We start from the raw sequence: 13,279 nt of genomic DNA, 5'->3' as shown, positions 1-13,279 counted from the left end.
AATTAACATTCAAGTGCAGAGGTATTTAAAAGAAGTCTTGTGTATTTTTATTAGTATGCAGGCAAAATGATATGTGGGACTGTGAAGAGAAATTTCAAGAGTGAATCAGTGCAAGTATCTGTCTGTCTTTGTTTGTTTTTTGTTTTGTTTTTTAATAAAAGTTCTTAAATTCTTCACATTAAACGTGCAAAGAGGTAGGCACTGTTTCTTCATGAGAAGAGTCAGAACAGCCCCAAAGAGTTGGTGTTAAGGTCAACCAGTTCTTCTACAAATCAAATAATCTCTTGACAACATCCCCACATTTTCCCCCCTCCAGACTCCCCTTCTGAAAAGTTCAGAGCACTGATGGCTAAGCGTGTTAGAACTTCAGTCCCACAAAAAACATTCATCACTTTGAATCACACTCAAAATAGACATAAAGGTAGTAGCATGATGGAATGGACAGGGGAAATCTTTTTAGAGACAGCTAAACAAAGGTTTTTCCATTTGTTTGTTTGTTTTTTAAGCCTTGCATTTGAAAACATACTTCCAGAGAGAGCTACGCTGATAGCTTTGACTAAATGACACACTGGAGCCTGGAACTTTTCCTATAGTACACCAAGTAACACACAGGGCCATTAATTTTAGTGAATTACTGTGGAAAACACAAGAGGAGCAAGTACGATCATCCAACACTAAAGAGGGATTTTGATAAAAATCTCAAAGAAGAGCCTGAGGAAAAGAGGACAATAATAAGTAAGCAATGGTGTGTTTTAAAAGACCACATCAGTGCCAATGGGCACTGAAAAACATGCTTGAAACACAGAATAGCTTTCTGTATATGTTTAAAACAGATCATTTCTGGGTGTGGGAAATGTCATTCAATCTTTCGGCTGTTTTCTTATCTTCTTTCTTATTTTCAAATCACTGCTGGCACTTGAATCTGTAACTGAGGAATTTGGGTCCTGGCACCTGCAGTTAGAGCAGAACCCCTGAGGGCTATGAGATCAAATAAGGAGCTCCTAAGTTCTCAGCTAAGAAAAGGCTGTAAGCAAAGTGATACCCAAAAAATGTTAGTCCTTACAAGAGTTCTCAGAATCCTGCAGTGTGCAAATGCTCATAAGCCACATATACTGGAGGCTATGGAATTTTCTAAGTCATTTTCTCTGTCTGTTTGCCCAATAGTGACAGAGCTACAGTGGCAGCTGTTTTGACAGAGCTATGGGCACCAAAAGCCCAGGTTCTCTTCTCAAGAAGTCAGGAATGCTTGATCTATGATCTGTCTAGATGATTAAGAAACAATACTTTCTGTGAATTTCCACAAAATCCATATGAGAATGAACATCTAGAGAGCTTGTTCTCAGGTGTGACAATCCTATCCTTACCAAAGTGAAGGTGAAGGCAAAAATAAAATAGCAATACTCTGTGACAAGTATACACCAGAACCTTCAGTGTCTTGGTGGCTATTCCACTGGTCCTCACTGTAGTAGGAATTTGTCTCCAAAACAGAGATGATGCAGCTCTAGTTGTCTCATTGCTCTAAAGAAACTTAACAGACTCTGAACAGCTGTTCATACTGACACTGTTTTCCATGCAAAAGTCTTCCCCTTTTACCCTAGTATTGCATTAAGTTGCTGTACCTCCTAATACTTAATTCCCCTTTCAGTATCTATAAGGGTGCCTGCAAGAAAGAACGGAAAAGACTCTAGCAGAATCTGTTCTGACAGGAGAAAGGGAAAAGTTTCTAACTAAAAATGAGGAGATTTAGATTGGATATAATGAAGAAGATTTTCGCGATAAGGGTGGTGAGGTACTGGAACAGGTTACCCAGAAGGGGGGATGGATGCTCCTTCCCTGGAGACATTCAAGGTCAGGCTGGCAGGGTGCTGAGCAACCTGATCTAGCTGTAGATGCCTCTGTTCACTGCAGGGGAGTTGTACTAGAGACAGGAAAGCAGTTGTCTTCTGCCAGTAGAACATAGGAAAGTTCAACATCGAACATAAAAGTTAGTTTGTGAGGTAAAAGCCAACTTTTCTACCTGAGGACACCTTTTCAGCCAGATCTCTAAGATATGACTACAAATCCTTACCAACAAAGGCAGCCCTAATGAAATCAGATCAATTTCATTAGGGCAATTGTAGGGAATTAGAACTTAAAATGTCTTTAATTTAAAATCCATTGTTGTCTTCAGGACAGTTGTCAATACTGGGCCACATGTCCACCTTGCTTAACTACTGAAATCAATAGACCTATTTCTTACTATAAGTATTCAACAAACCAGTTAACCACATTTAATCAAAGCCAGATGCTTTCTTTACTGAAACATGGCTATCAAATTTTGAAATTGATGCATTGTTTCTGTTTTCATAGGAACCACGCACGGAAAGAGCTGATGTTTTTTTAATGTTTTGTTTGTATCAACATCTTATGAAAGATACATAAAAAAAGAAGTTCTTCATGCCAAAGATAGAGAAAAAGCTTCCATACGTAGCACTGACTACAGTGGCTGATACTCCAAATGCAGACATCAGTTAACATCCTAAATACATACAAATAGGGGAGAGGGTTTTGCTAAATAAATTCCCAATATTGTCTGTGCATCTTTTGCACATCTTAAGTACAGGCAATGATACAGAACTTTGAAAAATTTGCAACAAGTGCATCTGAGGTATAAATCCATCTCTGCTGTGTATAATGTACTTCTAGAAAGGAAAATTCTTCCATCCCCATTTTAAATGAAGAAGTTTTGAGTTTTTAACCTATTTAGTATTTTGAGACAAGAACAGTTAGCTTTCTTTGCTTACACTGCATACCTAGGTAAAACTGATATATTGTCCTCTGCATAGAATATCATACATGGCTTAACAATGGAGATGCATATACCAAAAGAAAAAAAAAAAGAAAAAAACCCACTTTTTGTGAAAGACTGGTTCTTGCTAAAATGTGATTTCTAAGATGATACTAAGCTCAATTAGCTTGTTACTTGAAAGGTTAGGCATGCTGTTATTTAGCTCTTAACAGTAAGAGTGTCTCCTGAGGACTTGAAATGTCAGCTCCTCGTAGCATATACCAAAATATTATTTCTGTCATATAGTCATTTAAGACTTTCTCTTTGGCAAGATTTGAAATTAACCAGTTGCTATATGCTGCAATAAAACTGCCTTCAGAGAGACATACTCTCATAGGCACGTGTATGACTTCACCCTTTAGAAGATCTATCTGCTATTTGTCCAAATCCCCAAAGGCATCTACATGACAAATAGAGATGAGCGGTGACATTTCTCAGAGGTTTTATTCAATTATAAGGAATGGAGTTTTCCTCAAGCATGTGTTTTATTTAATACTGGAAGTATCAATTGTTAAATTCTTCACAGAAATCTTTAACCCATTAAGTAAGAGCTCAAACTGCATATAAATTACTCAACAGTTTTATTTATCGAGACACAATCCAGGCTCCCTTTTTTTTGCTTGGCAACTTAGCAGTTTTAAGAAACTAAAATTGAAAATGAAAATTCGAGAAACTAAAGCAATCCTCAGCCCAGCTTATCTACTGACCCTTGGTTCTGTCCATACAGATCTCCCAGCAAAAAGTAATTAATCTAAAATTAGAGTTGAAAGCACGCAACGAATCACAGTGGAGATGAGTAGAAGGAAATCACAGCATCTGATGACCTTTTGAAAATCAAATCAAATTAAATAAAAATTAAAATTGATGCAATCTCTTTAAAGCTCCGTGAAAGATTTTTTGTAAATTAAGGAATATTCGTGATGGATGCATTAAGGACACATTGATTTTAAAGCTGACATTTGTGTCACCTGTAGGCTTTAGCTTTTATGATACACTTTATTTTAAGAAGACAGTTTGATGCAATTGTTCAGTTGCAGGGCAATGTAATTAAGGCATTCTTTCCTATGCTACAAATTACAAAGTGAACCAGTTTACATGTATCTGCAAATACTGCTAGTTTTCCATGTTAGTATCTTTATCTTTAAGGAAGGAAGCAGTATCGAATCTAAAATGTAAATAAGCAAGAGAAGGGTGTTCAACTTTTCCCAAGTTTGGCTTTCTCTTTCTTCATCAGTGTGGTAAGAAACAGATAAAGAAAACCTGTGCCTCCAATGTGGGTAGCACCTTCAGTTGCCTGCTTCTTGCTTCCTGCCTGCCCCAGGGAGGTGCAGGACAAGCAACTGCACAAGCTATAAACAGCAGCAGATCAGAATAGGTGGATCACATCTTTTGGACAGGAGGCAAATTCCCCACCTGGCCTCAGTGCCAGCAGAGGTTCATAGATTCATAAGGTTGGAAAGGACCTACAAGATCATCTAGTCCAACCATCCTCCTATCACTATCCCTACCCAAGTACTAAATACTAAATTTACTTAATTTAAAAAACAGAGAGCTTCATTGGTCTGAGAAGAGCAAGTACAGTAAGGCTGAGGCCATTCCCCTGACAAGCAGCCCCAGGGCATAATGCAGCCAGCTGAAAGCACCATTGCGCAAGCAGCTGAGATTGGCGGAAAGCTCTGTGGGTTGTTTTCAACAAAAGTGTGGTGACAACCGCTATTCCTGGTCCTTCTTCCCAATACTCTGAGATTACTGAATCAAGGAAAGATATTACTGCATTTGCTGTGTTGTTGGAGGGAATTGAAACATGTAAAGTACAGTTCTATAATCAGCCTTCATTCTGTACCGCAAGTATCACACGCTCTAAAGCAAGAAGCTTAGTGCACAGTAGATAACTGAAAAGTAGTTGAAGTAAACATTTAGCTCCTAATCTAAACCATAACAGCTCCTAGAGAAGGTGGAGGTAGCAGCTGAGATGTAGGTCTGAGCCTTACATGTGCTGCCTCATTTTTAAAATTCCCTTGAGCTCAGAAGTAAATCTATACTGGATGCTAATGAGGATGTAAATTAGCATTGCTATTAAGAAACTGCTCCTCTCACCTGCAGAATACTGTCTCATTCTGTCTTGCATTCCCTGCTATGCAAGTGAAAAAAAAATCAGCATTATAAAGCTTGCTCATAATAAATATTTTGAAAACAAGTTATCAGGATCAGTAGCATCGATCTTGGGATTTAATGAAATAGAATTTACCAGCGTAAATTGAAATGGATGGTCATACACTGTCTCTTATGCCCGTGTAATGGCTCTAATCTTGCCTGATCAAGTTCTGTTCTTAACATATTATGTTGGAGCTCAAGTTGGTTTATTGCTGGACTTTGTTGGCAGAATAATTCCCATGGCAGCCTATGGGAAGTAAAGAAGCATGTCCTGAATTCAGTCCCTAGCAACACAGCATATATAGAGCCAATGAATCAAAGAGCAAGGTTAGCCTGAAGGCGCCCCCCTAGCCTGCAGGAGGTACAAAGCAGCTCAGACACAGTTTGGCTATCTCTGAAATCCCATCAATCCTTGCATTCACCCTGATGCTAGCAGTGCTTCGGATCACACTCTGAGTCATAGCTTGCACAATGCCATAGGCTTCGTTAGCTCATGCAAGCAACACCAGAGCCAATATGCCAATAGTCCATAAGAACTAGATGTGTTTTCTGGTGTATCAAGAAGCAGCAGTGCAGAAAGAATGAACTATAGGTGCCAGCTCCACCGTGACAGGCCACATTGCCCAGTCAGGAGGGAGGGTCATTTGCCACCTCCTGGACAACAGCATTGCTACAGCTAAGAAAGAGTTAATGTTATTCAAAATCTTTTTATTTTCTGGTGAGTATGTACTAAAACTTATTTCTCATTTCCCAGGGAAAGCTGAAAGCATGTCTGCACATTTTCCTGTAATTAAGAATGAATATTCTGGATTTCAGTTCTTAGTCTGAATTCTCTAAGAGGCTGAGGAAGAATATAGGCAAACATAAACTTTGCCAGCTAAAGATGCATCTCTCTGTTTTCATCTTTTTTTTCCTCCCCTTATTGCAGAAAGGATAAAAAGATTGATAGATACTTCATGACTTCTCTTCCTTATACACCACAAATGGGGACAATAAACACAGAGGTTACCTCAGAATTCAGCAGCATATTTCAAAATATTTCTTTAAATTAAGTATCTCCATTAAATGCATCACCAATGAATAAAGCAAGGATCAGGTTATATCAGTTTTCTACCATGTAAGAATGTAAAGGCAACTCTTAGCAACTGGGACATTTTCCACACACTGCTGCTCCAGAGGACATGAGAGCACAAAATAATCAGTCCCACATGAGCAGATAAGCATACCAAAAAAAGAAATAAAAACATGCTGCACATTTCAGCATTCTGGTCATGTCCCCCAAGTCTTTAGCTACGCTGTTTCTTTCCTTCTCTCTTGTCCATCCATGCAGCACTGAGAGAAGGTAAGCAAGCTGATCAGCAGAACACAGAGAAGCCAGCTCGACTTTCTCCCTCTGCCTCTGATTCCTGCTGCCTCCACTCTATTTATCATTCTTTCCTTCCTGTCATTGCTCATGCTAAGAGCCCTCTCTTCAGCATCTCCAGCCTTAGGAGGCAGATCTTGTATGAATCCATGCTTCAAAACGATTGCCCCATTCACTGGTAATCACAGTGGGAAATCACTCTCTTCTTGCTCTAACCTCTTCCTTTTGTAATTTGAAGCCTTTATCTAAATCCAAAACTATTACTGATGTAAATAATTCCATTGTTGCAAATGAAATTACCTTACTGCAGATAACTCCTGAAAACTGGGAGACATTTCCTAATCATCATTTAACAGATTTTATGATTTTCCCCTATTTTGACAATACCTCAAATGCAGTAGTGTTCTCTAGTAAAAGAAAATAAAAAGACAAGTGAACTACCTGTGGCATTCTCTCAAAACTGTATGATCATTAAGCTGCTGGAGAAGCAGTTATAAGGAGTTGGATACAGTACTCCATTACATTATTATCTCTAGTGTTTGCAGCAGGTTTCCAACAGCTTTTAGTTCACCAGCATTTGAGGACACTGAATACAAATAACTGGATTTAAAGGAAGTAATATCCCTAAATTTCAGGCCACTGTAAGAATCCTGAGGAGGATTTTGCTCAAGGATGTAGAACAGTTTCTTCTACAAGTAGGACACAATGTTACATTGAATCAGTGGGGCAAAAATGACGTCTGAGGGACCTACCCGAGCTCCAACTCAGCCTAAAGCCACGTTCAGCTCTATACCAGACCCAGTTCACAGTGCCCAAACAGCCCTGATGCCCTCTATTCAGTTCGTGGAATCAATTACACAATTTTATTTCAAGACCTATGCTTTAAGAAGTGTTTTTCATGTTTATGGGAAGACATATGAAATCTCCTATGTATGAAAATCAGTACAGCCAAAAAGACTCCAACAAAATGCAGAAAGCTGTCCCTGGATAGACAATTCTTAGGCTGTCCTGTGCTAAACAAATTGAAAAAACAGTTAATGGCAATAGTAATAATAGCTTACCCCTTTAACACCGCACGCCTGCCTCCAAGGAAAGCAGCCTTTAGAAGTCATCTTGCTCCCACATACTAATGTCTTGAAAATATTCTCCCTTAATTCCTGAATGCCCATTTAAGAGAAGTGAAGATCTGTCATAAGGAGTATTAACTAGAAATGGTGCACACTAGGACAGAAGTTTTAATTAGTTCCAGGCTGATCACAGCAAGATGTATTAAATAGTTCTTAATTCTTGAATATTAGTTCTTAATTAAAGATTTCTGGCTGTAATTATTAACTCTGCAGCATGAATGCCTTGCAGTCTCTGTTGTGATCACCTTCAAAACACTTCTACAGTGTAGGCAAGAACAGGGCTTGTAGGGTAGTTTCTGAGCTCCAGGTCTCTGGACTCATCATGAGACCACCTATCCCCTCCATCTATTACATATAAAATAAGTCACTAGTCTGTATGGTGTTCCTGAGAAATACAGACTGTTAGCTGTACTTAAACATGGACAGCATGAGAAAATTCTTGGCTTCATGTTGAAGTACCTCAACCAGGAGAAGGAGCTGCAGAAACTGGGTGTGAAGCTGCAAGCTGAGAGCTCCCTGGACACAGGGAGGTAACACAAAGTTAAGCTGAACCTCCAGATTATTTTCATGCAAGGAAGTTTTATTAGCCAAGAAGTAACACATCTCTGCTTGCTCAGTTGCTGAACAATATTCTCTTCTACCAGCTTCTCTTATCAAAGCATAGCTCTCCCCTTGCCTTGAAAGGAGCAGATTCTTAAAATCTAACCTCATAAATATACATAGAAAGAGAGGGAGTCTTTTTCTCTTAGAGATCTGTGGAATTTTGCTTTTCATTTTCTTTAATCTACTTTCCTTTTGTCTATTAAAAAAAAAAAAAACCCTCCAAACTGCTTTTGTCCTTTTCTCAGCTCCTAGCCACATGTCTAGTACTACAAACATTGAATTCTCTCATCTCATTACACACCTTGGTTTTAGTTCTTCTACTTTTTCCGAACATTAAATGCAACACCGATGCATAATTAATCAGCTTTTCATATTTGCTGCAATTTGCACTGTGGTGGGAGATTTAATAAAGGAGGAAAAAAAAAAAAAAAAGCAATGGTTCATTGAAGAAAAATGACCTTCAAGATTTTTATTTAATTTTCACATTTTATGCTCCTATACAGCTTGGAATTCAGTCCTTCTAATGCAGTGAAATCCTCTAACAAATAGAAACCATTGCTATTTCACCAATAAAAGTGTTCTTGATCAAGGCACAAGCAGCAGCACCTCTACCTTCAATATCCTCTTCTGCTTGACACCTTTGCTGTAGGAAGTGAACGCATCATAGGCAAAAGTAGAAACCAAGAGCAACATTTCAATCATTTTTTGTAGGTGTAATTTGAACACTATCATTGAACTATGTTGCTGCACTTGGTGGATATAATGATAGAACAAACCAGGATGGTAAGGACTTGAACCTCAGATGACATCTACATTACAGTGATTCATGTTATTGTAGGATTAGGTCACAATAACAGGGCTGCAAATGCCACTGCAATTGTCAGAAACATCTCTTGCTGCCCTCTCGCCAAGTGGAAGCAGTGACACATTCAGTACTTTCTCTGTGAGTCTCCAAGTGTTTAAGGACTAGAAAATGACATGCCGAATAAATGGACACCCCAGGGGATCATTAATGTCTAGTGGAAGCCTATCAGGCTTCATTTTTTTGCTCTGAGCTGCCATTCAGCATGGGTCAGAAAGAAGCACAAGCTGTTTCCATCTAGCCTCTTGGGAACAGTCAGGCAGTTCTGATTGCTTACCCAGCACACAAGAAGCCATAACACAAAAAGACGCTTTTTGTGGCAACTACAGTAGCATCCAAACCTTAAGTAAGCTTGTTCATGCTCTAGAGTTTTACCTATGAAAACTTGTGCCTGAATTGTACACTGTCAGCAGTAAAGAATGCTTAGAGAGTGGGGGCTACAACTGAGGATGAGGAGTAGCATTCACAAATACAGATCAGGAATCTCTGATTCCACCTTACCCTGGTCCATCCTTTGCACATGCCCTCCTGGATATTCTTCAACTTTTAGAGTCGATTCTGCTCTCTAACAAAATACAAGTTCCTCTACAGTTTTATGCAACCCACAGTATAGATAGAGAAGTGTTCAGAGACACCTGTAGCATGAATCTAAATCACTTTAAAGGAATATAATTGAAAGAGAGAGAGAAATACTGAGGTACTGAGCTTTTTCCTCTCCTGATGCCTATATGACTTGGAAGTAGAACATTTACTTTGCTGTGGTGCCATCCTTCTTTAGTCAATTTCTGGATTATTTCGATTGTTAAGATCAGGTATACATAGTACATACATTAGTGGAGAAGAGATCAAATCAAACAGAAAAAGTGAATGTCTTTTGGGAGAAACTGATGAGAAAAGAAACTGACTGGAGACTGTGAAATAGTGGTAAGCATGAGTTAAGCAATCAAAACGTAACCCCCAAAGGAAGGAATGGTAAAATCATCTCTAGAGGATGAAGCTACTTGATCTCTTCCTTCGTGACCTGCAGGAGAAGCTGTTATTACATCTTCTCCATAACTTGAGCTGCTGATGGCAAGATCAAGCATTAATAATTCAGCCAGTTTGTCCACAAGAAGAAAATGAGGATCATTACATGACAGCTTTCTTCTGCTGGCATTCCCTGTGAGGTATTCATACACCTGCACTGTAGTTGGCCTGAAGAAGTCAGTTCTTCAAACACTATGCAAATATGTACAGTTACATATATGGCTATACATTCTAGGCATAATTTTTGTGCGTTTCCATAGTATGTTGAGACATTTAACCCCCTATTCTAGTGATGGCCAGAGGTGCTTGCAGAGCTCCCCTCCCAAGCCAGGAGGGCTCATTTCTTGTTCATTTTGCTTCAGCGACTTGATACTGGGTATCAGGTTACCTGTCCAGACAAGCTGGCTCAACCAGATCTATTGGAAATGTATCGATTTAGGCAGTAGTAGGAATCAATGATGTGTGGAGAAAACGTGCACTAAGAGAAGGAACAATCTCTTCCAGGATTTTTCCTTTTCTTTAAAATGAACATTAAGTCCAAGATTTCAAGAAGCAAATAAAGCTAGAATCAAGGGACTGCAGGGGAAGCTGGGTGACAAGTAGCTGTTGGAGTAGCTGCAGTGAAGCTGTCCAGGAGAATTATTTGTTTCTTAAGACAAGTTAACAAAATATTCCATTACTCTTTATATTGATTTTCCTCTGATTTTAGCTTCATTCAAATCACTGAAGAAACTCTTTCTGATTTACTAATCTGTAAGGAACAGGAAAAACAGCACACAAGCAAGGTAGAGAACCTTGGCTTTAAAAGCCATTAGGATTGTGCCAGCAAGCCTTTTCACAGTACAGATCATATCTGAATGAGGATGAAACTCCAAGAGAAAGCTTTGAAATACACTAGTGGTAATTTAGAGGCACTTAGATAGCGTACAACTTGGATCCAGATTTCCCTGATCCAGAAGTGGAAGCTAAACCTCTCGCTCAAGATTCTGCACAAATACCTCAACAATTCAGACACTTGATACAAAATACTATGTAGCAGGCAATTCTATGGCATTCCAAGCTTACAGTTCACAGGCTTTTAAAGCAACTATCTGGAAAACAACAAAAACCACCTTTCTTGTAAACGAAACATTCCATTTAAGTCAAATGGATGAATGTTTATTCTTCTGTTTCTGGTTTTGGTTGGGGAAGTGGAATTAAATACAACAACATGACTTCAGTCTGGTGTTTGGTTTCACAAGCCTTGGGATTTGGAAACAGCGCTAATCAGCAGGTTTGTTTCTGTACAACCCTTCTTAGAAACCAAAGGATTTGTAGATGGTTGATAGCAGAGAGGCACAGATGCCACAGAAGCACAACCACTAAAGCCACTATACAAGTGAGAGGCACGTTATGCTGCATTGGCCTCTTGTGAGCCCTGTAGCTTCATAATTACATAGGGATCAGCTAACGGAAGCCAACCAAATGAGCAGAGGTAAATTGGAAGATATTAGGTCTAGTATTTCTTGTTAATGCTATAGCTCAGCATTGCCAGGGCAGGGGTTACTCTTCAGTCAGCCTGCATATTCAGTGCCTTATTCAATGCCCTGCTCATTTATTAATTATGGACTAGTTGCTGTCAACATAGAAGACAGGTAGATGGTTACTGCTGTACATATACTCGCTGTAAGAAACACAAAGGAGCTGATATTTCTGCTAGCTTTTATTTGTTATCTATTGGGAATGTGGTTTATAACATGGTTTATAATCACTCTTGGCTGGTAACAGTGGCATCACCATCATTTTTAGAAACCTCTGACAGATAATCACAGAGGAGCAGAAGCTGCTCAAAGAGATGCTCATGGCAGAAGTACATCGAGTTGACAAAAGCTCTACAGAAGCAGAAATACAGTAGCAGCATCCTGCTGTGGCACAAACAAGGACATGATATGCCTCAGAGAAAGTGTCCCCTTCTGCCCTAGCTCCTCAAGAGGAGAATGAAATACTGTATGTTGTGGAAGGAGCCAAAGACATCTTTGGCTATTTCAAGATGACCCACCTACCATCTCTGTGTTAGTCCTAGCAAGAATACAATGGGAAAGTAAAAAAGAAGAAGCACGAAGGCTCCAAAACATGCTAGTCCTTGGAAAGAGCAGGATTTGGCTTCTACTCTGCTGCCACCTGGAATGAAGAGAAATTGCTTCCACTTCACCTCGGGCTTTTCCATAAACAAGACATAATTATCTATATAACAGACTAGAGAAAACAAAGGCGGCACTAATGGGGCTCTAAAAGGGTTTTGTTAAAGTGAAGTGCATGAGCTTAGCTGTTAATGGCAAAGCCACTGGGAAAAAAAAAACATCAGCAGATTCTTAACTGTCATTTGTTCTCCCATCCAGTACCTCCCCAAACCAGAGTCAGCAAAACTCACACAGGCGCTGAGCTTAATTCACTCGGGCAGCTGGGACCAGTCACTTCCACCAGTCCTTCCCTCACTTTACCATTCTCCGTGCTCAGCAACAATGTCCACCAGAGAATACTGTGCGTTTCCGCAGGAGAAAAGCTCTTCTCTGCTTGCTCTCCCAGTGCAAAGGGGAGAGCCTGAACAGTGAGAGCTGTCGGTTTCCATCTTTCTTTGCCACTCAGATTATTTCCTGATTCCTAAAATGAAGCTGCAGCTGCACTGGATGGATGTGCTTAAATGCAAGCCTCCGGAGATGAGGAAGTGCTGACTGGTGAATTGCCTTCTTTCACCTTGTTGTGATGCCATCCTCCACTCTTTCAAGTCCTCACTCTCTTTCCAAAGTAGAATCAGCAACCTGTTTACTTTTTTGTTTGTTTGTTTTTGTACAAGCTCTCCCTGATGAATGCTCTCCCGTTTGTTTCTCTACACTGACACCTGTTACAGCTTCCTTGAGCTAAGTGATTTGGAAGTCTAAAATATGAGACCTTGTAGGCAGACAGTTAACTGTTTCAACAATTAGCACCCCATACCAAAAACCCACAATGTAATTATTTCACATTCTCTAAAGAAGGAACTTAATACTCTTAGTAGAAAGAAGGATGGTATTTACCCTCTTCCAGGCTCTCTGTGGAAGACCTGTGCTTTCTCAGGGACAGGTATTTAGACGGAGCTCAGTGGCTAGTAGAAAAGCACTTAGCTGACCATAAAAATTCATTCCAATTCGAATGAAATAATAGGATTAATGAGAAATGAAAAAAAAAAATCAAGCCCCAAGTAAATCATCAAATTTCTTTCTTCTCTTATCCCTTCCTTTTGGCATACCATAGGAAATTTGACAAACCAGTATTAAAAATCCTGCCAGGTAGCAGTCATG

Source organism: Cyrtonyx montezumae, unplaced genomic scaffold, assembly GCF_038088225.1.
Source record: "Cyrtonyx montezumae isolate F1298 unplaced genomic scaffold, pur_monq_1.0 scaffold_10, whole genome shotgun sequence".
Taxonomy (NCBI): domain Eukaryota; kingdom Metazoa; phylum Chordata; class Aves; order Galliformes; family Odontophoridae; genus Cyrtonyx; species Cyrtonyx montezumae.
This window is presented reverse-complemented; position numbering follows the sequence as displayed.